Here is a 5612-nt window from a genome sequence, read left to right as displayed (position 1 = left end):
AGCTTAGGCAAGAGAGAATTCTTAACCTTATAGAAGCGAGGATTTTTTTTTTACCGTAGAAGACAGAGGAACTTGATTTAAGTAGCATACTTAATACCTGCAATTACCATATGTTTGCTTGTGTTAATAATGTGGCCTCCATGATATCCATACAAAACTACTGAACATAGCTCATAATTTAACTTTCACTATACTTGTAAATGAAATATACAGTATCTTAGCTATGATACTAGGGCTAATTTTCTGAGTAGATGCAATGCTTTGTGCCTGACCTTAATGTCTGCCTATCAATACAGAATACGAATTCCGAATCACCATGAACTAGTTGTTCTTCTTAGAACTGGAAAAAAAGACCTAACGGCTAGCTACGAAATCCCAATACACATTTTCCCCCCAAGACGACTACCTCTGTCTAACCTGCATGCCCCGTCCCATTTTTTTTCTTCAAACTAAACCTTAACTGAAACTCTAATCCTAATGGAGATCTACTGTTATTTGTAATATCGTTCTCTTGAACGCTAACAATCTGCTCCTTCCCACCAAGCCGCCACTTAACTCCTATATTGCACAGCATTTGTAGTGGAATCTTTAACTTCCAGTCCCTAACCCGCACATGCAACCTGCTTAATAGTCATCACTAAACATTTATACATTTCTACCTCTTAGACATGCATTAGAGTTCATTCCTATCCAGTTAGGTATTTAACAGCCAAAGTATTACTCGGAAGCAAAGCGATCTGCATTACATAACTATGTCTCCCCCTAGATAGTTTTGCAACGATTATCACGAAACTGAACCGATACTCCTTATACTAAATATCCATGACTCTTACTTGAAATCTGAAATTATCTTCCCTCAATAATAGAAACACACTTTATACCTACAACTTTAACTTCGCATCTACTGAAAACCTGTTCATATATCTATTTACCTAATTACACATGACTCAAAACTTAATGTTTTATCCGTACTATATTGCACTCACATCTCAACCCTCCTGTCATGTAAAATATAGTTTGGGCACAACTCGTTGTTCAATTCTTAACACCTACTCATACTGTAACGTTATCCTAGACCTAAGCTAACATAAATAAAATTTAAAAAAATATAAAGGGAAAGCCTCAAACCACATTATCTCCTTTCTAACAAGCCTTCTTACAATCTTAGTTGCTTACACTGCATGAGCTCTACTCACCCCCTTTATCCAGTAATAATGTCCCTAAATCACTTTGAGGAGTGTAACTAATCAGTAGATATATAATCTCTACAAACTAACCCAGTAACATTAACTAACCACGCGGGGTCGCAGAAATACCTGGATTAGAACCCTGGCGCGGAGCAAACCCTCTCAGTGCTGACGGACTCAGTAGATCTTCCCAGATCATCCGTCTAGAAGAAGGAAAACTCGGAAACTATACCAAATGGGAGGGAGGCCTCTTCAGTCTTAGATGACAACCTTCCTAGAGCTGGTGACACAAATTACCGGTTTGCAAACCAAACTGCTTAAGGAGTAGATAAGCTCTGTCTATCGCCCTGCTCCAATACTCCTTCTTTGCCTATGAGTCAGGCGCAGAGACACTATCACAGTGATTCGACAGAAACACCCAGTGGTCGATATTGTTTCTTGTCTAGGGCAATGAACGCCGTTTCCCCACTCCCGACATACCCCACCCCAAAAACTGGGCACCTGAGAGTGCTTGAGTGCCATATATGCCTGAGAAATTAGATTGGGGTGAACCTCCTCTGATGGATTGAGGGTACCGGATTGACAGTTCCTGATTGCTGTTTCCGACTGGTAGTACATGTGCCCTAACTCTTTGGTAGCGCTTAGAGCGGCAGCTCCATCAACAGTTGTAAAATATCGGGTTGTTTGTAGTGCCATGTCGCGCATGGAAAGGGACCCCGCACTCATCCCCGGTGGGCTTTCCTGAGGCCACAATCCTAATTGAAGAAAGGTCAGCTGATGGTCTACTTGTGTTGTATGCCTGATGCTCTGCATACCCTCTTGTTCAGCTCCTCCTTACCTGAACTGAAACTCTTTAGAAATATGACGACAAAATCTAAAAGTAAGCTTAAACCAGGCTTAAGGTAAAACAAATCCAGCTTGCCTCCTCCCTTGAGGCTTGCATTCACGAATATCCGTGGCCTTAGAACTAATTTAGCTGATGTTGAAGCATTTCTCCTAACAAATACCCCGAATATCTTAGCATTAAGTGAGACTAACCTACACTCCTCCATTCCCTTTAACTACTTTAACATTCCTGGATATCTCCCACTCTGCCGTAAAGACTCTGACAGACACATGCATGGACTTGGAGTTTACAATCGTAATACCCTTCCCTTGACTAAAGAAACAAAACTAGAATCGGATGATCCAGCCTTTATGTGCTTTAGACTAAGCATGCAACACAACATTAGTTACCTTTACTTCCTCTACCGCTCTCCCTCAACCCAGGACTGCACCATATTAAACAAAGTCTCTGAAAGCATAGACACAGCACTCTCCCCCGGACACTAGTGCACAAGTACATGTATTTGGTGACTTTAATGTCCACCACAAAAACTGGCTTGGATTCTCTACTTACACAACTACAGCGGGCAGCACAACTCATAGCTTCTCTATATCTCACTCCCTATCACAAATTGTTACGTTTCCAACCGGTTTCCCTGACCAGGAAGAACAACATGAATCACTTTTAGATCTGTTTTTGCCCACAGTTCTCAATGATTGTATAACAAATGCCGGTAGCCCACTTAGGAACGCTGATCATGCAGTGATAATGGTTGAAATAGCCCTAAACTCTAGAGCCAAAATTGAAGAGCCAGTGCTCAAAACAACGAGATATTATAAAAAGGCTGACTGGGAAGCCATCAGAGATCTTATCAGAGATGCCCCATGAGGAAATATTTTCTGTTCCCGCTGAACGGTGCGCAAACGAGACCACTGAATGGTTCAAAATTGCAATCGAAGCGAATGTTCCCATGCGGAAATTTTATAGTAAGCCCCACTCTCCCCAATAGTTTATTTCGACTTGCGCAACTGCCATTGCTCAAAGGCAGCATGCATACCACAGATTTAACCGACATAAGTCCAGTTCAAGCAGACAGAAATACATAGAAGCTAGAAGTAACGTTAAGAAAGAAATAGCGACAGCTAAGAAAGAATTTACGGAAACCACTAAAAAACGCATCGAAGCACAAAAACTAGGAACTCGTGACTTCTTCCCGTTCCACAGCAGACATCATAACTGTAATCTCTGAACGTATATACCATTCACTGGGCAAAGCGGGGGAGGGTAGAGCGGTAGCTCTAGATATATGTAAGACTTTTGACAGGGTATGTCATGAGGGTGTCCTCGGGAAAATTAGATCATACGGTATCACTGGTAGAATACTTAAGATAATTAAATCCTTCTTAGATAAGAGAAAAATCCAGGTTGTCCTCGACGGTCGTACATCTAAACAATATGATATAAATGCAGGAGTGCCTCAGGGGTCTATCCTTGGACCTCTACTGTTCCTGATATTCATAAATGACCTCCTGAAATAAATTGCCCCTGAGATGGGTATATATGCTGATGACACAACTCTCTATAACAGGCACGACAGGAAAACAAATGAACACACATCTAAAGAAATGGCAAAAACACTAGAGGATGACCTCCAATCTGTAGTGGAATAGGGACAAAAATGGATGGTCACGTTCAATGCCGCCAAGACTAAACTAGTTTCATTCAATAATTACAAGAAACCCTCTCTACCACCTATAGCAATGTCCAACGACTCTTTATCTGAGAGTACATCTTTCAAACACCGTGGCCTAACGTTCACAGGAAACATGAGCTGGAACAATTACATTGAAGGCATTGCCAGGGCCGCTGCAAGGAAGTTGGGCTCTCTCTACCGAGCTAGAAAGCTGCTAACACCCGGAAGTATCCTGTACCTCTATAAGGCCACCATTCGCCCATGTATGAAATATTGCTGCCATATTTGGGCTGGTACATCTGCTACTAGTCTCTCGCTCCAAGACAATGTTCAAAAGAGAGTCGCAAATCTGATAGACCCTGAACTGGAATCTAAGCCTCAGCCTCTGTCCCATCGACAAAACGTTGCATCCCTCTTCCTGTTCTACAAGTATTTTAATGGTGAATCCTCTGACGAGCTGCAAGCACTTGTGCCCCCACGACGTGAATACCCTCAACAAACTCGACAGGCTGCTAAATCCAACCCCCACACTGTAGAGATCCCTAAATGTAAAAGATCTTTCTACTCCAGTAGTTTCTTCTCCAGAACCGGTAGACTTTGGAATTCCATTCCAGGTCCCTGCTCCCCCAACTGTACTGACGTGCAGAAGTTCAAGTGCAACTTGAACCGACATCTTGCTGCCCAAATCCCTACATAGTACCCCAGTAGTTTTTGCCCCTGATAGTAGCCCCCTACACCAAAGTGGCAATGTGCCTTGTTTGGGGTGAAAATGTAATAAAAAAAAATTTTTAAAAATATATATATACAATGTGTAGTCATCGACATACAGCCCTGTTTCGTTGTATCAGAACTCATCAGTGCCGCTAGACTAGCATCTCTCCCAAGCCAAGGATTGAACCTAGAACCGTCGTGTTGACAATCGGTAGTTCTCCCACCCGACTACGGAAGCGACGCCCGCAAATAATTCGTCGGAATGTATATTTAAATAGACATCCGCCACCACTCAAATCGCCTATTTGTAAACATATATATATATTTTTTTAAATGACAAGGAATATATATCTAAATATTAATTTACTTGTTCGTATGTCCAATGTCACAAAAAAAAACCATCATACTCGAAAACTTTAACTAATGAGAAACTAATTTTTTTACATAGGCATCAACACTTATCAAGACTCAAAGACCACTCAAGGGTAAGGGTTAAAGGTGAACAGTAGTCACTTGAATAATATAGTAAGTTTTAGTAATGGAAATTCTGTAAATTTGTTAACTTAAGTGAAATCGCTCTCCAAGAATTGTAGTCAGCTGGAAAGCAGGAAAAATTATCCCCTTTATAGTTGGCCTTTATCAGTTAATATCATTAAGCCTGTTTCCTCTCCCAAAATTTCCAAAAATAATACGGCTGTCTGTTTACGGTTTCAAAAACGTCATGTTGAGAAGAGAGTGTAAGTTTTTGTTATTGTAATTTCGTTTACAAATAAAAAGTGCAACTTAATCGCCATCCGTTCCTTTAGAATTAATATAAAAATTTTCAGAAAAAAAACTAAATAAAACAATGTGTATTCCTTGAAAAAAAATCTAAATCTTTGGAATCAATAATTTTTAGCTTCAAAAAGTTAAAAAAAAAACTGAGCCAAAACTTGTTTTAAATTAGTCGTTATTTTTTAATTTATTTTTTAGTCATTTTATTTATAATTTTTCCTCATTTAAAACTACCGTGGAATTTTCACAGGTTCTGCTAGTGTTATAAACAAAATTAAATTGATACAATTTTATAATGTTCAATAAAAAACAGAGAATCATATGATATTTTGATTTAAATTATATATAGTGCCAATGACTATAATTTTTAATAAAAAAAAATCATATGATATTTGGATTTTAGTGTCAATGACTATTATTT

Source organism: Euprymna scolopes, chromosome 34, assembly GCF_053919585.1.
Source record: "Euprymna scolopes isolate OS-2025 chromosome 34, ASM5391958v1, whole genome shotgun sequence".
NCBI classification, from domain to species: Eukaryota; Metazoa; Mollusca; class Cephalopoda; order Sepiida; family Sepiolidae; genus Euprymna; species Euprymna scolopes.
The sequence above is the reverse complement of the archived record's forward strand: the minus strand, read 5'-3'. Positions refer to the sequence as shown.